Here is a 26,550-nt window from a genome sequence, read left to right as displayed (position 1 = left end):
ATAAAACATTTATTGGACAGGTGTCCTAAGAGTCTCTATTTGGCAAGGGACATGGCCAACACAAGTTAATATATTGGGTTCTCTGGAGAGGACAGCATTGGTATTTTGAGAGTGGGCAATATCTGAGAGACCAGACACATCAAATCCTTTCAGGAGATATCTAAAACATTTGAGATACATTGAACCCAATTCTGTAAACATGTGCCGTTGTGGGGCATCCTTTGAGACCACAAAGAGCCCCTTGAAGGCGTACCAGAGCGTAGCATGCTAGAGGCAAGACTGACCATGGGCCCTTTGGAAGGTAAGAAAATCTCAAAGATCTAGCTTTGACTGGTAAATAACACTCCTGACACACTGACAGGCATTAGAGAGCGTTACAACAAACAAATGATGGACGGAATGCTGACAATGCAGACATTCTCCCCCAGTCAAGAGATCTGGGTTAAATCCATCGTTCTTTTGCCCACTACACCACCCCAGTTTAGACATGGCCATATGCAAATCAGTCTTGACCCTGTGCCTCATGGGAACAGTCCAGCCCGAACTGCCAAGCCATGTCTTACCTGGACTGGAATCAAGCATCCTAGGACCGGTTTCTGGCTATCAGCCGTCATCAGCCAGGATAGCTTGACTCCAGTGGCGTAGTGAGCACGAGTCCCACGTCTGGGAATACCCTTCCCACTTAGGGCGAAAAGCGTTACAACAAACAAATGATGGACGGAATGCTGACAATGCAGACATTTTCCCCCAGTCAAGAGATCTGGGCTAAATCCATTGTTCTTTTGCCCACTAAACCACCCCAGTTTAGACATGGCCATATGCAAATCAGTCTTGACCCTGTGCCTCATGGGAACAGTCCAGCCCGAACTGCCAAGCCATGTCTTACCTGGACTGGAATCAAGCATCCTAGGACCGGTTTCTGGCTATCAGCCGTCATCAGCCAGGATAGCTTGACTCCAGTGGCGTAGTGAGCACGGGTCCCACGTCTGGGAATACCCTTCCCACTTAGGGCGAAAAGCGTTACAACAAACAAATGATGGACGGAATGCTGACAATGCAGACATTCTCCCCCAGTCAAGAGATCTGGGTTAAATCCATCGTTCTTTTGCCCACTACACCACCCCAGTTTAGACATGGCCATATGCAAATCAGTCTTGACCCTGTGCCTCATGGGAACAGTCCAGCCCGAACTGCCAAGCCATGTCTTACCTGGACTGGAATCAAGCATCCTAGGACCGGTTTCTGGCTATCAGCCGTCATCAGCCAGGATAGCTTGACTCCAGTGGCGTAGTGAGCACGGGTCCCACGTCTGGGAATACCCTTCCCACTTAGGGCGAAAAGCGTTACAACAAACAAATGATGGACGGAATGCTGACAATGCAGACATTCTCCCCCAGTCAAGAGATCTGGGTTAAATCCATCGTTCTTTTGCCCACTACACCACCCCAGTTTAGACATGGCCATATGCAAATCAGTCTTGACCCTGTGCCTCATGGGAACAGTCCAGCCCGTACTGCCAAGCCATGTCTTACCTGGACTGGAATCAAGCATCCTAGGACCGGTTTCTGGCTATCAGCCGTCATCAGCCAGGATAGCTTGACTCCAGTGGCGTAGTGAGCACGGGTCCCACGTCTGGGAATACCCTTCCCACTTAGGGCGCAAAGCGTTACAACAAACAAATGATGGACGGAATGCTGACAATGCAGACATTCTCCCCCAGTCAAGAGATCTGGGTTAAATCCATAGTTCTTTTGCCCACTACACCACCCCGGTCCCACGTCTGGGACGGGTCCCACGTCTGGGAGGTATTCCCAGACGTGGGACCCGTGCTCACTACGCCACTGGAGTCAAGCTACCCTGGCTGATGACGGCTGATAGCCAGAAACCGGTCCTAGGATGCTTGATTCCGGTCCAGGGAAGACATGGCTTGGCAGTTCGGGCTGGACTGTTCCCATGAGGCACAGGGTCAAGACTGATTTGCATATGGCCATGTCTAAACTGGGGTGGTGTAGTGGGCAAAAGAACGATGGATTTAACCCAGATCTCTTGACTGGGGGAGAATGTCTGCATTGTCAGCATTCCGTCCTTCATTTGTTTGTTGTAACGCTTTTCGCCCTAAGTGGGATGGGTATTCCCAGACGTGTGACCCGTGCTCACTACGCCACTGGAGTCAAGCTACCCTGGCTGATGACGGCTGATAGCCAGAAACCGGTCCTAGGATGCTTGATTCCGGTCCAGGGAAGACATGGCTTGGCAGTTCGGGCTGGACTGTTCCCATGAGGCACAGGGTCAAGACTGATTTGCATATGGCCATGTCTAAACTGGGGTGGTGTAGTGGGCAAAAGAACGATGGATTTAACCCAGATCTCTTGACTGGGGGAGAATGTCTGCATTCCGTCCTTCATTTGTTTGTTGTAAGGCATTAGAGAGGCCTTTGAGGCAAAATCCAAACCCCAACAGCAGTGAGTGACGGGAGACAAAAATTGGCAGCACGCACAATTGTGATCCTGAATAAGCTCAGACTTATCCAATCTCAATATATGCACAGCATATATGACACACCATTCTGCATCTCGGATTTCCCTCCCTATGTTGCGCTTTACATGTGAGATTGATACCAGAGACTTCTATTGTGTAACACTGCCCTTCTTTAAGATTCAGAAATATTGGGCCACTATTGCGCCGACACTATCTAAGGTAATACACATCCCTATGATGACATAATAAAAACTAGCATTTCTGGGTATAATGGAGGAGACTGGATTCCCTAGAGGATACTGATCAGCATGGGGTTCTTATTGGACAAGCAGGACTTTGCCTAACGGAGACATCTCACAAAGCTCTTCCAGTGAGTGAGTGGTGTCTGAAGTTCATATACTTGCACATGGTTTACCTCACAAACACAACACAATTTGGAGACCATGGATTTTCTATTTTGGGCACGACCTATGAGTTATAAATAAGAAAATAAAAACAGGTTTAAATATTAACGATTGTAGAAAAAGTGGGATACTATACTGCGATTCTTGATGATGAGAACTGCTGAAATTCATTGTGTTGCTGATGCTGTGTTTGTTGAACAGAAAACTAATAAAGAGATTTATAATAATACAAAAAATGGACAAGTTTTTGGACATACATGCTGATATTTAAATCCTTTTGGTTGCTAACGGCTAACTGAGCAGAAGAATGAGAATCAATATTTTAAGAAAGACTGATGAGAAAAAAGAAGAGTGAGTATTGGCATCTCATGAAAGAAGTTTCCTTTTCCAGGCAATCATTAAAGTCAGTGTAAGTCAGACTGCTGCCAACATCAATTCCCAAAGAACAGACAGCAGCTGAGCAACACCAGAGTCCTGCTCTTCTTGGCCCACACTTTCAGATCTGTAGAGAAGAACAGAGGAGACTGAGTTGTGTAATCCTGGTCCCCGAGCAGCAGTGCAACTATTTTCTGACCCTGTCAATACCACAGCTAGGCTGAGCCATAATGTGTACAAAAGAATGTCAAGGATATAGGACTTGCCCTGGAGATGATAGATTATCAAGTGCACAAAATGCTCCCACCATTAATTCTGAAGTAGATGGACCCCGATATAGACGAACTCATGAGCCTCATTCCTTCTGTACCAATAGTTAGGTAACGACTGACATGCATTGTTGTGCCTGTGGCTTCTTCCATACCATGGCCCACGCAATGGCACAGCCAAAATTCAGCATGATATTGAAGTGGGGCTGACATCATCCGAGACGGCCAGTTCTGTGCACTGGAGCATCAGGGGTGAGGAACTCCCAGTAGGCCACCTGCCCCTAAGTAAACAGTATGCCTGGTCCTGAGCTTGGAAGGCCCTCAGTCCACCCAAACCCAAGTGGTGCACCCTAGGCACACATAAGACCAGAGATGGACAACAATGCAGCAGCCCCCTGTGGCCATGATTCAGAAGGCCTGAGTGGAGAGACACACTGTGAAGGCTTCCTGGACGAATTTCGGTAAGAGACTGGAGCTGGAAGAACCAGATGGTGTGCCTGCACTCCAGAGATATGCCGCACAGCATGTGTGGGCCAGGAGGGGAGCAACAGCAGAGACAAGTTGACGTCCCAAACAGCAGAGGTGGCAGTAAACGAGGCAATAAGTGAGAAGCTGAACAGGGAAGCAACAAGGTTTGAACCCAGCCATGCTGTCTCCATGTGGTGAGCCCTTCTGAAAGTTCAGGGCAGTAAGACTGAGGGAGGAGGGCCCACGCGGACACTCCCCATAGACCATAAGCTAGGGGCTTTCAAGGCCCAAAGATGCCAGACTATCCCTATGACCCAAGTGGAAGAGCTCTAGGCCCATATCTCTCAAGGCTGGGGTTCCTAAATTGGAAAGTCAAGGAAGATGGTAGGAGGAGCACTGGGGCCCCTCTTCTGTACAGGAACGGAGAGAGGGCTCCTCATGCTATCTGAAGACCCTCTGTAGCATGTAAAACAAACAGACACTGGGTTTAGACCCGCCTATGGCCTCAAGGCCCAGCATCAAGGATGTGCTTGAGTAGGGGTTCCCCAGACGTAATGAACACTGGTCAGAGGGGTCTTGAGATGGGTCTGTTCCCCCTGGATGAAGAGCTATAATTCTTAGCTCAATCACCCACAAAGTTCCTCATTAGGCTTTAAGGCAGAGCTCAAAAGGCTGAGAATGAGAGTGGAAAGCTCATGTTAACTGGCTGTCAAAGGGAACAGGGAGAAATCGGGAAGATCCTACAATTAGAAATCACTGACCTCTGCACGTAACACCAGCGTCAGACTAAGAAGACTCCTACCCATGGCCGCGTCTAAACCCAAGCAAGAACACATAATCAAAGACCTTCTCCAGGTAACTATCAACAAAAACAGGGAGGGAAACACTAAACCTACCAAGCAACCAAGAGACGACCAGGAGGACGGACCCACCTCACTCCTGCATGCAGATGAGAGGCTCATGATCCAATTTTTCAGACCTTAAAATTAGGTCAGAGCGGTTTGCACTGCCCTCAAGCAGTGCCTCTTGGAAATGAGGAAAGACCTAGGCCACAGAGTTGACTCATTAGAAAAAAATGTCTTGACCTGGAAGAATATCACTGTTATGACCGATTGATAACTCTGTAGGAAAATCAGGAAGATTTACAGAAGCGATCCAGATGCTGTAATCTGTGAATCAGGGGGGTGCCACAGACACAAGAAGGTATATGCGGGGCTAGTAGAGACTATCCTTTTCGAACACGCTCCAGACCCACTCCACTCAGTTTCAAGGAGCAGGAGCCAGCAACCCGAACTCTCAATATCCTCCCGACATCTTGCTGTTCTTCCATCATTATGAGGACAAGGAGGCTATCCTTGAGGCAGCGAGATGGGGGCCCTCTCTGCTAAAATGGCAATAACCTTCAAATTTTCTAAGACTTCTCGATGGTAACCCTCGTTAAAAGACACGCCTTCTGCCCAGTTACCTCCTTCCTCAAAGAATGCAATGGGTACACCTCAATCAATGGGGCACCTCTTTCAATTGCTCTTCATGTGGTAGGGTAAACTCTAGGTGACCAAATCACTAAAAGAGGCATGCAAGGTATCTGACTTGCCACATACTAAAACAGATGCCCTCGCACTTCTGGACCTATCGCATCCAAAGAGCTCTGAATTCTGAATCGCAAGAAGTAGAAAGACGGGGTTGACGAAAGACCCCAAAACAAAAGAAATACTGGCGGAGAGCAGAGAAGCACTGGAAAAGGTTCCGAAAGTGAGAGGCCCTCTGAGGTACCCAATATCCCAAGAAAGGCGACAAGAATAAGGACTGATCCATAGAAACAGAAGTGGGAAATAAGCATGACACACAAGAAGAACTGAGGGTCCGTGTTGGGGCAGGTGCCCAAGATGACTGACGTCAACATTTCGGCATTATGAACAATGTGCAGAGCCCTCAACACACCTACACTACCCTCTCCCACCCTGCATAGTCTACTGGGACACCATCCTTGCAATGACCCCCTGAAGCACTGTCAATCCCTTTTCAAAGAGTTCCTCAATCTAGTCCAAAAATTACTTTGGCAGTACATGTCAAGTTGATTATGCAAAAGAAACATTTTCTATTGTACAGTAAACTCCCTATAGACCATAGGCCAGTCTCACAGAAACATAACATGTATTTGGATACAGACAACCCTGGCACACCTTCTACCATTATGCATGCCATTCACACACCTCCTCTTTATTCTATACATCTTCTGCCACCCAACAGCTGCATAAACTACTGACACGAACTCTAATCTGTAAGTTATTTAATCCTTAAGTGAACAACATATGTGCACACAGAATGTCCTCTCTGTGCTGTGAGGTCCCCCCATTTAACACAAAGCACTGTAAATATACAAGCCATTATTTTAAAATTGAATTCCAAACAGTTTAAGAAACTACTACAAAAGTATTAAGTTTTAAGAAAAAACAAGTGCTTCCAAAGAATATATTTTAGTAATTGGTAGACTGTACCTAGGGTAAACAATTTTAAAGTGTCCATTAAAAGTATGCTTTCTAGTACTCAGCTGATAATACCCTCCCAAAAAAATTATCTTTGTAACCATAAAAATGTAAGTGATTCTATTGATTAAAGCCTATACTGCCTCACGGGCAACCTTAGCATTTTGTGACCAGCCAAATGTATACATTTACATTTCTTTCAGATAGCAGGCACCCTGGTGAGAAGGCCTGTATCTCATTAAATCTTTGACCCTTATATGACTTCACCGCACAGGAGACCCCCCCCCCCCACCCAAACCTCCCCCTCACTTTCACCCAGAGGCACCTCAAGGTCCACATCAACCATTGAGGAACAGTTGTTTTTCAACAAAAAGTATGAGAACTATTTTTGTGAAATAAAAAAAAGCATGGGCAAGTCAGTCCTCATGGATTTCACCCAGTTCGACTTTAGTTCAGATGTTCTTTCAGATGAAGGGGATAGTGGTAGGAAGAGACCAGCAGGATCACATTTAGCCCCAGATCCCTGATCATCCAGACCCCAGCGGCCTCAGACTAATGTCCCAGGAGGAAAAGAAAAAGAGCGAGACCTACGCATAGCACCAAAGAGATGGCCCAGAGGAAATGGTTCTGTGAAGAGCGGGAAATGTGCTAAAAAAACATGAGCAGAGTCACGCCTGCTATTCAAACACAAAGGCAACCACTCTTGCTTTACCACGCATATGCCTTAACCACGCATATGTGGGGTTAAGGCATATGTGCGGTCTAGATGCTAAGATGGGTGGGCCCAGGAACAGGAAGTATTGGGAGAGGACATGGTGAGGTAAGTGGGGCTGGGGCCGGTTTTGGGGGATGGGGGTAGTTTTTAAGGGTTGGGTTGCTTTTAGGGCTCTGGGGGTTGGGGAAGTTTTTATGGGTGGGGGGGGGGGGGTCAGGGTAGTTTTAGGGCTGGGGGGGGGGGGTGTCAGGTCATTTTTGGGGCTGGGGGGCCGGGGTAGTTTTTAGGGCTTTGGGGGGTTGGGTCGTTTTTGTGGCTCAAGGGGTGGTCAGGGTAGTTTTAGCGCTCGGACAATTTTTAGAGTTGGGGGGTCAGAAAGTTTTAAGGACTCAAGGGGGAGGGGTAGTTTTTAGGGTTGGTGGTCAGGGTAGTTGTTAGGGTTCGGGGAACGGAGAAGTTGTTAGGGCTCGGGGGAGGTGGTCGGGTTACTTTTTAGGGCTCAGGGTGAGGTTGGGGTACTTTTTAGGGCTCGGGGGGAGTCGGGTTGTTTGTTGGGGCTACGGCAAGTGGCATACGGTGTGATCTTTACCACACATTCCTATACAAGTCATGGCTTTACCACGAAATTGTGTGGTAAAGGCATATAAAACACTAAATAAAATGTGTGGTAAAGGCATGTTTTGTAAAGGCATGCGTTGTTCAGATGCATTCGTTGTTTGGGTGCGTGGTAGAGGCACACTTGGGTTTAGGCATGCGTGACTCTGTCATAAAACCATGGAGGGCTAATTTTTCATTTACAAATGGACATACTCAGCTTCCTCAGAGGGTTGCCCTGAGGAAGGTGGGGAAATATTGGGGCTAATTATTTTTTTGAAGGGCCATAACTGTCATTAGTGCAGCAGGTTCAGTGGCACTGGGCCTGGAGTGTGAAGGGCCACAGAACCCAAATAATTGCGGTCTTATAGCAAAACGTGGTCAGGCACCCATTTCCTTGCTCAGCAGAGAACAAGGCACAAGTAAAACAGGGCAAAATGTGGGTTTTTCCCCATTATTATTTTTTTGTTTCAGAAAGGAGCAGAAGGCCTGCTTTGGAGTAATGGCCCAGTGGAATAGGCAGAGGAGACAGTCTGCTTGGCAGGAGTGTATTTATCTGTGGCTCTACAGGTGCAGTGACACTTGGGCCCAGGGGTGTGAGGGGCCAACTAAACCCCAATTATGGCTGTTTTACTAGTCTTCATTGCTTGCATCAGGGCCTAATTCACCTTTGCTGTGCCAGTGTTGCTAAGGGTCTTGGACCAAAGACCCAAGAGAGGGTAAAATTGAAGCTGAGATGACCCCTTAGCTAGGCCTCAGATAGATGGTAGAAAGCAGGATGAACAAAGAGCAGAGGAATCTGCTTTACAAAAACGTACCTCTCATTGCTGAAGCGGGTGCAGTGGCTCTGTGACCCACGGTTGTGAGAGGCCCACTGCATCACAATTATGACTGTCTTACTTTATAAAACGGTCATGGGAACTCATTTTTCATGCTAGTATTAGGGCTGAGAGCCCCCTTGTTGCAAAAAGGTAACAACGGGTGGGAGCTCATATTTTTCTGAAAGTAAAAGAGAGCCTGTTCCAAGATTGGAGGGACAGCCAGTCATAGTGGGGAAGGGGTGAAAGAGGCAGAGAAGACAGCCTGCTGCTCAAGGCTGCAGGTATCATTAGTGCAGCAGATGCAGTTGCACTCGGGCCCAGGAGAGTGACAGGCTCAAAACACCGCAAAAGTATTTTTGGTCAATTTCTATTTTTGTTTGACACATTTGGTCTTTTATAAATCTCACATGTACACCTAGTGTGGATTATAAGCTACATAAAAGGTAGGTTACCCTCAAATGATCTCATAAGTCCCACCCCTTTGCTCTCAGGTTTGCCTCTCAAAATCCCCCAAATCTTATTAAAAAATGTGGACGGGGGCGCTTTCAAAACTGTTTACTTAAGGTGGCTTAGCGCAAAACATTTTGAAGACCTCTGATAGAGTGTTATAATTATTGTGTTCTTATTAAGTGCTCAACTGCCCTAAGAGGTTTCATAGTGCTAAACATAAGTAAAGTGATATAAGCCCACTAATTAAACAACTAGGTCTTCTATCCCATGCCAAACTCTGGAAGGGAGAAGCTGCCTTGAAACGATTTCAGAAGGTTGTTCCGTAGCTTCAGATAATGGCATGAGAACGATTGCCCCAACCCATCCGCGGTAGACGAATTCTAGGCACTTTACACAGGGACTCATTTGATGACCGGAGCATACGTGCAGGCTGGTAAGGCCCCACCAGATCTTGGATGTAGTGTCCACTGTGCCAACTCTAGCCTGGTGCATATAGCACAAGGCTGTAAACTGTATTATTTTGTCCATGGCCAACCAGTGAAGCTCTGGAAGCAGATTAGACACTGACATATGCTTTGGGAGGCTGTGACTCTAGCAAGGATATTTACAAAGCTTGCACTTTGCTGAAAACCACTATCAGGCGTGGAGAGTTAGGGTGACTAGCTTTCCTATATCATCCCGATGGACAATTTGCTGATAAACTTGACAATATAACTACAAACTTGTCTTATGGTTATATGCACATAAGTTGCAACACTATACGTTTCTTAGCGGATCACGACTGTTATGTGGACCTAATTTTCAAGGGTTGATGTAATGATTAAAGAGGTTTAATGATGCATGCTACCATATCGACATTGTATATGCATGCAACTATGTGTACAGTTTAAACGTTTGGTAATGCCTTATCTGGTAGAAACTATATCTAGCCCAAGATTCCTTACCTTAGAATTATCCCCAGGTGCCAGGATGGATATGGAAAGTTTTCTACAGCAGAGCCTCTGTGTGTAGAGGGCGCTGGGCGACTGTCCTTCGTATTCTCCCCTCTGTATGTTTTATTTTTGTTTTGTGAAAATGAAAGGCACACTGGTGCAAAGAAGGGATCTGGAAGAAGGGGAGAATCAGTTTGCAGTGCGCGGAGGATGGATAGGTCAGTAAGGAATCTGCGGCTAGATCTAGTCTCTACCAGAAAAGGCAATACCGGAGATAAGTTACTTATTCATCAAACAAAGATGTCTAGCCACATATTCATCACCTTAGAATAGATACCCAAGCAATACTGTCCTCGTAGGAGGGTCTGCAAAATAATTCCAAGAAGGATCCCAGAACAGGTCATTCGGAAGCATAAGAAAAAGAAGAAGAAGACAACATCCCACCAGAAAACTCAGGAAGAACCCCGTACGGAACCGAATATGCAGCCGTGCCACAACATGGGAAAGGACGCCATGACAGAAGAATATGATGAGTGGGAGAACACTCCAGAGAAACCTAGCGCTACAATGTCTCCCAGAATGTCAACCAGCCCAAGAAACTGCGGTGGGAGCCTAAGGGCAATAGCTAAAACTATTGAGCTAAAGCTCTGAGGCATAGAAGAAGGCAATGCAGAGAGAACCAGCCAATAACCCAAGAAGCATTGTGAGCCACAATCACAGCCACGGACCACATGAGGTAGAGGAAACACTGTGAGGGAGAGGGAAGCCCTCTGGGACTAAGGAACACAGAATCTCATGAAAGAAAGCATAATATAATAAATAGATAAGTATGAGGATATATAGACATAGAAATCTACCTAAACATAACATTCACAGAATAACAAAATGTGCCCAAGAGGGGTACATGCAAGCGACCACAACAATGATCAGAGGCCGAAGGCGAGACAACGGTGAGCTGCAAACCAGCTACAGAGCCCCATCGAAAGGGAAATAGTGGGGTGGAAACACACAAACACCCCAGAAAATCAAATAAGCAGACAGAAACAGCACTACTGACTGAACTGCACTATTAGGCAGTTGAAAGGCAACTGAGAAGAAACTCACAGGGAAGAAACAACCAAGCCAGAAGAGAGGAGAAAAAGCACAATGGAGGACAGGAAAAAAGGGTAGAGTGGAACAGGGCCAACACTGGGGAGGCCTAGTCAGAAAAGCAGGCCTTACTGTAAGATAAAATAGCATGGGAAGGCCAACGCCATAATTGGAGGACCAGCCAAAGGCCAGTGTACAGAACTGAAGTAACAGATGAATAGGCAGCACCCACAGCCGAACAAGAGTGAAGGCCAGAAGCAAGGAAAAACCTTGGGTGCACAGGACAACCTGCGCCCGGTCAACAAGCCAGGGAACAACATGAGTGAGGATCGCGACGTCACTCAAAATCGATATGTAGACCAGTAAAAGGAGAGTAATCACCAGGGGGTGGAATCACACCGGCACATGCAAGAAGCGGAGGAAACAACCCGGAAAACAAAACAAAACAAATCCCAGGGGGTCACAAGCCTCCGTACATGCATCCCAGAGAGGATGGGCAAGGAAACCATGTCCGAAAAGAAAGGAAGATGGAAAAAACAGCCACATACCCCCAAACAAGGAGGAGAAGACACATTTAAGAACAGCCATTCCAGTAACAAAAGGTTGAGGCGGAAGTGGAGGAGTCAAGAAAACATCTTCAATGAAAGAGAAAAAACAATTGCAGTTTTGCGGAAGGCAGAAGCAAGGGAAAATAGACCATGCAGAGGCACAGAAGAGATAGGGCAGCCAAGTAGGCCATCAAGGCCAAAAAATTGAAAAGGGATGACCACAAGGATTTGGAGAGAGACAAGAGAATGGTAGGAGCGCATCTTACCCGTGCAGAGTGAGAACTAGCACAAGAAGTGCTAACGCCGGAAGACAGAAAGAAGAAACACCACTAAGGACAGTACCGGACAATGCGCTCTAGTTCATGAACCATGCTCCTTCCCTCGTGTTAGCAAGGGAAGAAGGGTACCTGACAGAGTGGAGGAACCAAAACCTCTGGCAGGTGTGGAGAAAAACTCAACAACAAAGGTGCAGGACCTTCATGCACCATCCACCAACTTGCATCGGTGAACAAAAACACTGCATAGGGAATCCCCTATAATGGGCACTCTGGAGTCAGAAACATGTCAGAGTACTTTTAAGGCATACAGATAAAGTACCCTGCCAAACACGGTACAAAGCAACAGTGCATCTGCACAATCCCAAGAAAATACCCCAAGAAGAACTGGGGTAGAAAGCAAAGAACGCTGTGCAGCCACGGGCGTAGACACCAAACAGGGTCATAAAGAAAGATGCTTCCCGAAAAACAACCAGGAACCACAACCTGTCATCGACAGGGTAGAATGCAAGAAAAAAAATACCTGCTGGGTCAGGGCCACAACAGACACCACGAGGAGGCGACAAGTGAAAAGAAAAAGTAGAAACTAACTGGCACGGCCCTATAACAGTCCACACAGAACGGAATGCAGGAGACCGTTTCCAACACGACCGAGTATGGGGGGAGGAAGAGAATGGTACGGTAATCAGATATTAAGATTTTGCTCCACTCAGACTATCCCGAAAATGGCATAAAGCGGAGTCAGCTTGAGAGCCTTAGCAATATTGACTATTGAAAGACATCTCCACCAAGGCAGACTCTACAGCCTCAGAGAAGCCAGAGGTACGTAACCAGGCATGCCAGCGAAGAGCTACCGAAAGAGTCACGGCCCGCCAACAGAATCTGTCGTATCCATGCCACCGCGAATTAGAAATGTAGCCGCCTAACGGCCATCCTGGATTTGCTCAGAAAGAGGGTCCCAAGAGTCATTGGGGACGGAGGGGAGAAGATGCGAGACAGCATCCCACAATACATGAGAAAAATGGCCCAAAACACAAGTTGTATTAAGGGACTGCAAAGCGGAGCTGATAGCAGAAAAGATATATTGGCCCAAGGCGCCCAGACCTTTAGACTCCCTTTTCAGAGGGACGTCGGGCACAGTGCCAATATCAGGGGAGGCGGAAGCAGCCTGAACCACAAAGCTTCACAGAGGAGGCTGATGGAAAAGGCAGAGCGAGTCTCCATGGTGCCTATGAGCAACAGAGCGGTCCACAGAGGCCCTTGAAACGGGCTTAGCCCAAGTGCCCAATGGAATATCAAAGAGGGTTTCACTGAAGGGTAGTGCAGGCTCAGTTCTCAGCTGAAGCCCCCAAGTAGGGGATCAATGGTCACTTCCACAGGAAGAAGCTGCAGCCCCAGAACTACATCAACTCACCGCAAAAGCTTAGCTAGCCTCCGAAGTGAGGTAAGGAAGAGAAAACAGGCCCAAGGATGGGGAAGAGTCAAGACCACTAGCGTCACCTAGGTCAGAAACCCAATGAAACTTCTGAGGAGGCTCATCTATGTGAGCATACACATCACCAAAATACCTGTTTGCCATGGAGAAAAAAGCAGAGGGGTCCTCCGAAAGCAGAGGAAGGTAGCCCAAAGGGGAATGGTCCACCGGCGCAGTTACTGATGTTGAGAAGATGATAGCGCTGCGTCGGGAAGAAATAAAGTATAGGCGATCTGTGCCGTCGACGACGAAGTCAGCGCAGACAGATCCAATATAGGTATCACAGGTGGGAACCGTGTAGCTGTGCACTGGAGCCTAAAAGGAGTCGAGCACAGATTCGGAGGGCCCAGGTCCTGCCTGTGTGGAGTCAGTCGAGGCCTTACCATCAGGACCTCATCGGGACTGAGAGAATCGCCGGAGGGAGGTTGTGAGCCAAAAACTTCATGAAGGGCGAGACAGTAGTCCCTCATCTGAGCCCCAGTCACCTGGATGCTGGGAAAAACTGGAAGGCGTAGAGCAGACACCCACTCCAACTCCGATATCAAAGGAACAGGAGGCGAACTAGGGATACCACACATACATGGCAAAATCGGGGAAGCCGCGGTTCTTATTTACAAGGCGACAGTGAAGACAAAGTACTACGGGAGCTGGCCCTAGAGTGGTCCTCAGAGGAAGAAGATGACCGTGACTGATGAGGGGCCATCAACCACTGTGCGGCTAGCAGTGTCAGGCCGTGTTGCTGCAGTGCTAACGACCGAAGTTGAAGACACGAGCCACACCGCTCGGAGTCAAGGTGCGTGCCTAGACACCACATGCAAATAGGATGAAGGTGCGACTTTGTATTCAGGCACTAGGGTCTTAGGACCATAAGATTCCTAATAAGACCCAATATTTGTTTTTTAGCTACCCAGACAGACCCAAGAATAAAGGGATACCGGGGATCTGTTTGAGGTATTTTAACTTATTTAGCCCCCCCAGGTCAACAACTTCTATCAAGAGCTCCCAACACTGTGGTTGAGCCCACCCCGACTTTTAGGCGTCGGGGTGACCCGATGATGACGCATGACACCACTAGGGTGTGTGAGGGTAAATAAACAAAAAGGAAGATTTTCCTTGCTCACCTTTTGGTGAAGACGTAAGAATTTACCCTATCTAGATCCTTCACATCTCTCCCCACTGAAGTGCACCTATATCAACTACGGTTGATTCGTTAGAGTAATTTAAGTGATTAAGCGACTTTGTATTCACCAGGACCCGAAGATATCCACAAAAAAGCACACAGTTTTATTGACATCGAGGTAGGACAAAAAAGGGCGCACTCCTGATCCGCGTAGAAGCGTGGAAAAGAAGAAACTGACTTCAAAGTATCAGGGGAGGGCTTATATGGACTCTGAAGACATAACATCTGATGGATGTCGTCGTACGGAGTCACCCGGCGCCCTCTACCAACACGCAGAGGTACTGCTGTAGAAATATTTTCAGATCCAGTCTGGCACCTGGGGATAGTTCTAACATTAGGAATCTGCAGGTAGATGTCTCTATCAGATATTTATATATAAACCACATATTCAAGAGCAAGTTTCCTACTAATGCACTATCCACGTAAGTGTGAAACCAGACATTTTAAAGTAATCCTTGACTTTAGAAACATGAATGAATTCATTCCATAGCATATCACAATAAAGACATGTGAATGTCTACTGTGAAGTAAAACACAGATTGTGGAATGTATTGATTATGTTGAGAGCAATGCTCTTTGTGGCTTTACATTAATATAGAAGCCATGAACTTGACAGCTGGAATGACCGCTAAATGCTAAAGGCAATTTACCTGTGATGCACTAAAGGTGTGACGTGAAACAAACATAACATAAGCTTTCAAAGTGGAGTAAAATTTCTTGGGACTACATTTTAGAGCAGTGGTTCCCAAAATGGGGTCCGCGGACCCCCAGGGGTCTGTGACACATTCCTAGGGGGTCCGCAGGCAGCAGTTTTTAAAGCACTGCAAAGCTCCTTGTATAATCAGCAGTTTTTGGGCAGCAATAAAAGTGTTAAGATAACTCTGCTGATTAATGTGCCTGCTGTAGAGAGATGGAGGTTTTGTCCAGTGGCAGCTTTGACTCATCTTAGGGAGTGCTGGTGATTAATATGCCTGCTGCACAGAATGTCTACCATACATTTTTTTTTAAAAAAACAGTATTTTGTTTTGTGCATAGCTCAGTGGGTTCCTGCTTTTGCCATAGAGATTTGTTTGTTATTGTACAGTTCACAAGTTCCAATCATAGTCTAGCACAGTGAGCTATGAACTGCCATCAAAGAGCTGCATGTAACCTGCATGGTACAAGTTAGTAAGTTATTCTTTTCCCCCGTCTTTCATTATCCCGATGCTGCTAAAAAGGTTTGTTTGGGTAGAAATAAATCCTTATTAATAAAGTCAATGCTTACCCCTGTGTTATGTTCTGAATCCTGATTTTGTGCTTCTCCAGACCAAGCACTCTTCTAAAAATTGCCTACCAGTATGGATGACATGTGAATCCTACACCATGTAGTCCACTTTGCCTTATGTAACATTGTCTATTCACTGATTTACACACATATGATTCATTGTCTCTCTATGTGTGTGATGTAAAGTGCTCTGACACCCTACAGTGGAATGAGAGGTGCTACAAAACAAATTAAATACATGTGACAGTGGGGCTATGGAGAGATGAGAGCCACTGTTGGAGGGATGTAGTGAGGGGATCATTGAAGATTGACAAAAGTTTGTTGTATCCTGGTGCATAATAAGGTCATTGTTTACTATGCTTTAAAAGCTAATCCAATTTAATATATAATGACAAATGTGTTGCAAATGCACCATTTTCCCCCAAATGTTCTTGGGGGAGAGCACCCCAAAGCCCCCTTTGTAGTGGTCAGGTTCAGTCGCTGCACTTGGTGTGCACTGTACGGGGACTGGTCTGACAACATTTGCCAGGGCTGCTTTAGGTTTCCAGTCCAGCCTTGGCAAGAGGAGGAGCCTCGGGCTGCGAAATAAAACCAAACAATGAAAAGTTAGTCGTGAGGTACAGCACCAACCTTCCCATTAGGATTTTTCAATTTTTGCAAATATTTTTTATATAAAATACCAAAATCTTAAGTAATTCAAGTCTAGTCTTTGTTTGATGTGCACACGTGTGTGTTTTTCTTGCTTTGAATTACCGTTTTAATGTTTGAAATTTAAATCATAAAATTGCTTGGGGGTCCCCGGATTCCAGTTGTGACTCAATGGGGGTCCTCAGGAGTGAAAAGTTTGGGAACCACTGTTTTAGAGTTTAAAGTGCTGTTTTCATGGGCTAAATTAGAGTGCTTAGATATTCTAATGCTTATGGTGAGAGATTTCTTTCAATCTATCGAGAAATTTGCCTCACTGTAGGTTATAATAATCGCAGACTCCATTAAGCCTACTGTAAATTGTTCCTGGCAGGTACACAATAAGTAAAATACCCAGAGATGTCGATGGAATTATTATTATTTTTTAAGTATCAAAACATGGCGAAGAAACAGCCCCATCATCTATGATTTCACAGAGGGACTGACAAAGAACATATTTTGCATCTGTGAGACCAGGTCAGTCTCATAGCAAGGGCTCTTTGTGTAACTGGCCTGTTTCACACGATGTGGTAGCACAGCAGTTTGCTTGGCGAGCTCTTAAGCAGTAGTTGCTCGGATATGAATTTACATTGCTTGGCAAAACAGGAACAGTTGATTTCATTAAACACTTCGTCTGGGAGCACAAGTACAGAAGTGGGTCTGAGGACTGTCTCAAAGTACAATCAATCTGAGCGAGTCTTTATACAGGTTTTGAGTATCATAAAAATCCTTTCAGCGATACTTGTTTGGTAAAATAATGCGGGACCGTGGAGTCGTAAATGAGGCACCAGATAACAAATGCAGGTGGGCCTCAACTTTGCATGAACACAATGTGGGCCAGTGGGTAACGTGTCCAGATGTCCGGCATGAGGGGCACGTGATCACTGCGTCTGCTGTGTCCTGATTGGCTATGTGTTTCCAACTTTGTGTGGCATCTGACTTTATGATATTTTGGGAATGCGAGCACCCCTTCGGCATGTGTGCTTTATTGGGGACAATTTCCTTGGACCATTGTGGTGTTGCTGCTCTTATCTGGGGGATGGACTGGAGCTTCCTGTGTGCACATTTGTCTGTCGGCCAAGTGCCACCTCACATGTGATATGTCAATCAGTAATTTCAGGCCTATGTCGCAGAGCCTGCCTGACCATGTATTTCTGAGTTGGGGTTGATGGAGCGTTCATGGTGGGCAAGTTTGCTAAGAGTGATGCAATTTCGCTTGTATATGGGAGTTTAGCATTATAAACATTGGCATCGATTTGATCAATATTAACATAGTCGGGCAGTGAGCATGCACCAAGGAGAAGCTCCTTGGTGAAAGGGAGCTGGGCTTCACCAAGCGGTCCAACTTCTATGCGAGGAGCTTAATCAACCTAGACTCGGAGGGAGGCTCTGATGGGCACTGAGTGAGTAGCACTTTTACATGGTGATAGGTCAGTCATACCAGTCGTCTCCACTGTTTCCGTTGATGGTAGACTTTAGAAGGCTCATATTAACAACAGTTAAGTGAAACTGCAGTGAGGTTATTGGAACGGCAGCATTTTGTATAGTTGTGACAGAATAAAATTCAGTCAGAGTTCAGTTTTAAAGGAACTGAACTTCTGATTACAAATTGCAACTAGAGGGCAGCAGGCACAGAAAAACCTTTTAAATTCTGGTCAGAGTTTTGATTAAATGAAACCAAGTTTGGATCTTGGTGCTGGCATTATCACTGGCCGGGTGAGCATTGTGAACCAATCTGAGTCACAGCTCTAAAATGCATGACAACAAGTTTTAATGCAGTGATGCAGACACAAACTGTGAAACGCATTTGTCTAACTTGTGAAGAGTGACACCACAGGGCTGTGAAACAGAATCGTGACCTGTTCCTTACTGGTGCAGCGAACGCGGAAAGACCACCAGGTGGCTCTAAAGACTGCACTTTCTTCTTCCCCAGAGTCATCTTAATTGGGAGCTGGTCCTTGAATCAGAAACCAAAGAGAGGCACCCTCTCTATCACACCTGGCACTATCGCCAAATACTGCACAATCTATATTCTAGATACCAGCGATGAATAAGAGGTCAAAAACCACCTTAGCAGTGGACCAAGAAGACTAATAACATGTGACATGTCATTTGACTGACACATCACTAACACGACTCCTACCACTCAAGTGGATATAGAGTCAGTGATTGAGCTGGCATAGGAGCACAGTGTGATTGCAGAACTGTTTGAAAATTGCAAAGAAAACATCATAACACTGAAATAACTGCATGCAGGACAAGCATCACTTAAACAGGGGTAAAACCGAATTAGAATACAGCTGCTAAAGTGCCAATAAAAAGTAGTCTCGAAATCTCAGCACATTAGTAACCTGAAAGCCCAACAGCATCATCATAAAAACAGGCATGGGATCCCTTGACTAATTGTTCATCAGATGACTAATGGTTCAACAAAAACTACTACTGTATTTGTTGAGTCCAGCCAAACGTCACTGTCTTGAGCAGAGATCAGTGTGAGAAAAGGCAGTGCTTTCTGAGAGGATAAAATAATCTCTGAAAGCTGTGGCAAGAGGCACAAGCAAAAGCCAATGATTTATTCCTGAACACGGGACTGATGCATAAGTCCCACTACAATATATGTCTCTGAAAATATTTCTGAGAATACAGCCATACTAGAAGTAACTTCAAAACTCACTATAATCTCATGGCACTATCTCTCGGAGCCACAGCAGTGTGGCTGTGGAGGAAAAGCCGCACCCGCAACATTTGTTTTATACTCCTGCTCTATACAGAGATATCCACAATATGTCTGTGCAGAAATGCAGTGGTGTGGTATTCTGACACTCCAAGTGTGTTACTCATTCACATTTGTTTTCATATTGCATCCAGGAGGAAATGAAGTTGAATGTTTGAGGACTAAACCAAAGGCTTGCCTTTCCTTACAAAGAGGCTTTCTTGATGCAGATTCCTTCATGTACAGGTCCTTCATGTGTGGGCAATGCCACATCAGAGGCCAGAGTCGTGACGCAGGGTCAACTTGCAGTGAGGAGGTTCTACGGCAAGGACAGCGAATGAAACAGGGCAGGCCCACCTGCTAGGAGCAAACCTACGTCCGCAAAACACTGAAATCATCCTGGTTTAAGGTATTTAGCAGCGGATGTTTGACAAAAGGCAGCCATGCACTGGGTCAAGTCATGTGTGAATGCAAACGTGTAGTATGGTGCTAAATTCATACCCCTATTACCATCTACTGCAGTATATCAGCATCATACAACTGGCACTGAAATGAATACGCCAGAGAATCGGTTATGCAGTGGTTTCAAAAAGAGCTTTGAACACCTGCTGCATTTTACTTTTAGACTTAAAATATTGCTATACCATCCACTGGGATGCATAAATATGTTGTTAGTAAGAGAAGTACACCCCACACCATCACAAATGTAGCTGAACGTTATTAAGAGCACTCTGTAACAGCACACTGCAGATACTGCTTTTACCCTGGATTATGTGACATGCACATTTCATGCATTTGTGTGACTGGCCACATAGTATCATAAGGTCGCAGTCAGCATGCATGTCATGTGTCACGCCAAGCTATGTTTTGCAATGTCCATTACCATTCCATGGTCCTTTCACCCTCCACTCTTCACTTCTACGCAAAGATCACCAATGCTTACTTTTGGGTGGTGGACACTATACAAATGCTGTTACTAAATCAGTCAGTTGCCTGAAGTCAATATCCTATTTCCTCTTACGGGTGGCTTCTCTATATCCTAATGGGCCAACACCTTGACTGTTCAAAGTTTCTGTTGAGTCATTATTAGCTTCAGTTGCAGATGTGCCTGCAAGGCAATGCGACCGTACAGTGTTCAACATAATGTGGTATATCCATGCTGTACTTCATATATATTGACTCACAGATGATGATACAGAAGACCGCAGTCCAGATCATGCATGTGCATCTACGTTAGGTCACATGCCCATTGCCATCCATGTCAAGACAGTTCACTTCACACAATGCTTTCCAGATTGGAGGAGGTATGTACTGTGTGTCTGTGTGTGACGCAGATGTTCCTCAATGTTTTCCTTCATTTTGTCAGCAATTTTGGGTTCACCTTTGTAAGAAATCAGGTTTTTGATTGAGGGTGGTGAGGACCTTTCTCAATCAACGGCCACAATACTTGCCAGGGAGAACCACAAAAGTCACTAAAGGAACTTGTGCTTAGCCCTCTGGTAGCTTGGCACAAAAGCATTTGGGCTTAAGTTAGTGGCACTGTGTTAAGTATTTATGCAGCATACAAACAGTAATAAAGTGAAAAGATACAAGCGCCGACTGTGGGTATCGGGTCGACCGAGACCGGGGCAAAGTCAAAAGTTAAGGCTGAGTGCAGTTCAGATACAAAAGGTGGATTGGGTCCGGTCTTGGCTTATCGTCAAACTTAGAAGAATTTTCAAGAAAAAGAGATGGATAAAGTTCAGTGGGTCAAGGCAGGCAGTGGTATCCGAGGAGGAGGCGCCATTGTCAGGGAGCTGCTGGACGAAGTCATGGTGACGAATTCAACATTCAGACTTAGTCACTTTTTCTGTAAGTAGAGAATCTTCAGCGAGACAAAGCTACTGGCCCTCTAATTCCCAGGTTTCAGGTTTTGGCTGTTTGGGCACCCTTAGCACCACTTCCAGGGGTCTAGGACTGGAGGGAAGGGGTCACTTCAGGCAGGGTCCAGGTGCAGGGTTCAAGGTGGTTGTTAGAGCTTGTTGAGTCCCTGTAGCTCGGAACAGAAGGCAGCAAACTAGCCCTTGGAGTCACTCTGGTAGTCCTGGGTTCAAGCGGCAAGGCAGGCCTCAAGCAGCAGAGCAGTCCTCTGAAGGTACAAGGCAGGCTCCAAGTGGTCTAGGGTGACAACAGGCTGGTGTCAAGTTCCTTTGTCAGTATGCTGGAGGTAGCCCTTTGCAATGTAAGTGTGGAAAGGGATAGCTCTGCCCCACCAATCCAAGCAGGATGGGCAATCCTCCCAACATCTAGTCATACTTTGTCTCAATGTCTGTAAAGAACACACAAAGGCCAACTGCCAACTATTCACAGTCATGTGACCTAGGACACAGGCTGCAGGCACCAAATGGTTAGGACAAGAAAATGCCACCTTTTTAGAAACAAAAGAGACACAAATGATAGAATGCAGAACAAATCAAACATTCACCCACAGTCAATATTTGGTGTAAATCTATCATTCTTTTTTGCTCACCATGCCACCCCAGTTTAGACCAGCCATATGCAAATCAGTCTTGACCCTGCTCCTCATGGGAACAGTCCAGCCCGAACTGCCAAGCCAGGTCCTTCCTCGACCAGAAACAAGCATCCTGGGATTGGTTGAGGGGTATCACCCCTCATCAGCCAGGCTAGCTTGAATCCAGTAGCACAGTGAGCCCCGGACTCAAGTCGGGGCATACCTGGCGCACTTAGGGTGAGAAAGCAAAAGACACACAAATGATAGCCGAGGATATTCTTTGATAACCCCATTGTGTTCCTTCCTCTGTTTGCCGCTCTGTGCAGTGTTTCATTATTGCAACATGTTTCCTTGCTCTGTTGTCTTTAACCACTCCCTTTTTCTTTGGGGCCAGGCTGAGGGGTACTATTGTATGCACCCCCCATTGCTGGGTATTGCCAAGATGTGTCTGTACAACCGTTTGGCTCGCGCAGATTCCAAGCCTGTCACACTTTCATAGGTCAACGCATGTTCATCCTGGCCTTTGCAGGATAGTTCCTCATCAGCTGTTGGTCAATAAACCACCCCCTACTTTTGGGGTCCTTCGCCTGTTTGGCCATATCCAGTAGTTTGGGAGGTGACATGTTGCTTTTCCACTCGTATGGAATTCATAGTTTTTTGCTTTAAGATGGTTCTGTTATCTCTTGTTGTTGTGACTATACACGTACCAGTCCTCCCCTCACAGCTCTACTCTCCTAATTTCTCACAGGCCCGCTCACATAATGGCATACACAGTGGTTTTCTACTGTACCAGCTCTCGCTGTGCTCATGACACACTTTAATATAGTCACTTGGAATGTGCGTGGGATGCACATCCCCACATGCCTTTACTCAGTGTATTCGTACATGAAACGTCGCTCCACGCACATTGCATTGTTGCAGAAAACGCACCTGATTAATGCAGAAGTTATCACACTGCAAAGGCGCTGGCGGGAACAGGTATACACCACCGATTTCTCCTCATATGCTAGGGGCGTTTCATGTGTGGGTCAAGGCAAATACTCCTTTTGTGGCTGAAGACACTGTCATAGATGCAGAGGGTAGATATGTGTTTGTGCTTGGCCGTTTTAATGGCCACCAAGGTTCTGTATATGCTCCCAATACAGACCAACCTATGTTCTTGCGCAGTTTATCTGAGACGCTGTCCCGCTGGAGTGGGCTGCTGTGGCTCATGGGGGGAGGGGGTTATTGAGTACTTAACACCACCCTGGACCGCTCCTTCCCCCTGCTACTATGTACGCCAGCGATATGTAATGCCCATGCGCTACATGATTGGCTGTTGCATTGGCAATTAGTTGATATTTGGCGTGTGCGTAACCCTTACACGCAAGTTTACTCCTTCTCCTTTCCACAGCACCTTCACATCCGTATAGATAAGTCTGTGGGTGCTTTTTCACTGCTCCCATTTGTGATACAAATTGACTATTTGGGATGTACACATTCTAATCATAATTCACAGTATAGACAGATTGCATGGGATGCCACTCCCACTCCGATACCCGATGAACTGACATGCCATACATGATGAACTGATACACCATTACACACTTATATCAATCAGTCTCGGAAACTGACCCTGAGGACTTTAACTCCTTCTTTTCTACAATTTCTATGCCCCTTATCATCTCGGATCAATGCACAGAATTAGAAGAACCCATCACGCAGTTTGAGGTTCAGAAGGAAATATGAGCACTAGCGACGGACAAGGCCCCAGGCCCCGACAGTCTCCCTGCAGAGTTTTATGAAGTGTATGCGCCATCGCTTGCTATGAGACTTCTGGGGCTGTATGAGGAAGCTCTCTCTGTTGATACCCTCCCCACTTCCCAGAGGGAGGCAAGCCTCATATCACTCCCTAAACTGAATAAAGATCCTCTTTTGCTGTGTTCGTACAGACCCTTAGCCCTATTTAACTCGGACTACAATTTTTGGCCAAAATTCTTGCGGATCACTTAGCGCCATTGGTCCCGCACTTAGTGCATTCGGATCAGAATGTGTTTGTCCCAGCCCGTAATACTTCCTTCAATCTGAGTCGCTTTTTTCATGGCTTGACTTACTCTAGTCAACAATGGCCCTGTGCTGGATGTATGGTCTTAGACCTAGAAAAGGCATTTGACTCATTGGAGAGGCCTTACCTATTTGACGTGTTGCCTCACTATGGAATCAGACCCCGATTTCTAGGGCTGATGAAATTGCTATTTAACCGACCGCTGATCAGGTTAACAACCCTTATATCGGCCCCCGTTTTGCATGTGTAGAGGAACTAGACAGGGTGGCTCTCTATCTCCCTTGCTTTAATCGTTGGCAATTGAATGGCTAGCGGTGGCACTGCATGATCAGGGGAGTGCCTGGGGCATACCTCTGGGAGATAGGACTCATATTGTAGCGCTCTATGCTGACGACATATTACTTTATTTAAGGGGGACCAACACTATCCTAAATACCATAGTCCTGACACAACACATTTGCCATCCTTTCTGAGTTGAGGGTTAATTGATCTAAATCAGGTTTTTTCAACTTCCCTGCAGATGTTTCTAACCTACATTTTCTTCTGAATGAGATACAGATGGATTGGCAACGTAGCACATTTTGTTACTTTGGAGTGCGAGTTTATCACACCCAAAATGACCTCTTAGACAGTAACGCTTCCCGCGCGGTGAAGGTCCTGTGCGATCACATGTCCTTCTGGTGCATGCTGCCTCCCTCTGTGATGGGATGCGTGGCATTTCCGAAAATGGTAGTCCTGCCAAGGCTTTTGTATTATTTCAATAACCTTTCCCTCTATATCCCTGCAGTGGTTTTCAGTTCCTTTAATAGCCAGGTGAGGGAATTCATTTGTAACAAGTCCAAATGTAGGGTGGCATTGGCGAAGTTACAATTTCCAACGGATCAAGGTGGACTCGATGTGCCGCAGTTTGAACAGTAGTATCCGGCCTCACAAATCCAGTGGACTGCTGGGTTGTTGGCGAGTTTGAACTTAGCAGATACGGCGACAACTTGACATGCATGGGGCTTACCATGTGTCCTACACCTGTTTCACCCAAGTACAAAGGCCTACACCAGACTCCTTATTGCTGGGGGTAGCATATCGATGTTACTGCTGGAGTCTCCTTCTCACCTGTTCCATAATCACTTACACACCAGCATTGGCAATGGTTTTTACACCACAACCCCCCCTGCATCGTCAGAATTGAATGCACGGCATGCCACTGGTATACACACCCTGGGAGAGCTTTATCGAGATGGCGTTCTATTCCCAAGAGAGACACTGGTAGTAGAGGATGGTCTGCCCACCGGTCAATTTCTGTTATATAATTCTGTGATCACATCCTTGGGTAGTAAGTGAGGAGACATGACCTCTGAACATCCGACCCATCTTGTGATGCAAATCTCCCCATAATAGGGACTGGCAGGTCCTTAGTTTGTTGGTTTGCTGATGCTTTGTGGAGGCATCCCGCTCCACCACTCAGCACTTTACGTCAGCGCTGGGAAGTCGATTTAAAACGCCCATTCATGGATAGGGAATGGGCATACTTGTTGGAATGCCCTGTACATATACCACAAAACTCCTGCTTTAGTCTCATTCAGTTTTATATCCTGCACAGAGCATACCTCTCTCAAGACAAAATTAATCGCTATTTTAATAGAGTCAATACCACTAGTCCCAGATGCCAACAAACTAATGCTGACATGCATCATATGCTATGGCCTTGTCCACGCTTGAGCAGTTATTGGTCAGGTGTTACATCCCATTTGTCGTCCGGTACTGGGCGTCAGTACCTGCACACATGGGAGGTATGTATGATTGGCCTCTACGGTAGACATAAAAACCACAAAGCTAATTCTCGTTTCCAAGGTCTGGGTTTCATAGTGGCAAAATGCCTTATCACTCGACATTAGAAGTCGTCTGAACCACTACCACTGATGACATGGTCACGCTCACTGCTCACATGGGCGCAAGCTGAAAGTGTCGCCCTGCACCGAGAAGACAATCCTGGCTTATGCAAATACCCCCTCTCTACCTAAAGGAATACCATTCTGACTGCGCAACAGATGGATATGCACACCGATACGACCAATCTTACAACATCGTCTTAGGGGGGCACAGATCGCTTCTTCACCATCCCTGCCGGTACTTTATAATCTGCCACTGTCTGTCAGAATATCCTTGCAGACATATCATGAGAGGCTAATATATTTGTGCACACAGTGACGGGGTCCTGATTTCTGAGCTTTTTGCGACATTCAGGATGGGAGAGGGCAGAGTCAGCACAAGTGTAGTCCACTTAGTTGTTGTTTTGACCTTGTTTGCTGTCATGTATGGTCTTCTATAAATGAATCTGTATTGATTTTTTTCTGTTGACAGTCGTACCACCATATGGTGTTGGTTACCAATCATTCTCCTTTTGTTACTTACTTATCTGCTTCTTGGCTGAGCATGTTGGCATTCTGACATCCACTGAGGACTGATACGTAGACTATTTTTGCTCTCTCTGTGACCTAGGCCTCCTACCTCTTGTTGGTACCTGCTGCCAAATGTGTGGCGCATATATAAGTATTATATTGTGCTTTGCTTATTGTATGCATTTTCATTTGTAATGCATACTGGAAAGAAAAAAAGAAAAAACCTAATAAACAAAAAAAAGAGAGAGGTATGCCTCACAGTAGAAAGAAACGAATCTGGTACATTTTCACTACCAGGACATATATAACTTGAAAAGATATATGTCCAACTTTCTGAATACACTACACCCTGCCATATGGGCTATTTAGGCCTACCCTAGGGGTGACTTATTTGTATTAA

At 46.0% G+C, this 26,550-nt stretch overlaps 1 protein-coding gene across 3 annotated transcripts in view; it reads right to left on the bottom strand.

Moving 5' to 3' along the window:
- The window catches only part of ECT2L (epithelial cell transforming 2 like), a 445,514-nt gene that overhangs the window by 172,736 nt on the left and 246,228 nt on the right, over positions 1-26,550 (bottom strand). The window lies entirely within an intron of this gene.

This window comes from Triturus cristatus, chromosome 6 (genome assembly GCF_964204655.1).
Source record: "Triturus cristatus chromosome 6, aTriCri1.1, whole genome shotgun sequence".
Taxonomy (NCBI): domain Eukaryota; kingdom Metazoa; phylum Chordata; class Amphibia; order Caudata; family Salamandridae; genus Triturus; species Triturus cristatus.
The sequence above is the reverse complement of the archived record's forward strand: the minus strand, read 5'-3'. Positions and strand labels throughout refer to the sequence as shown.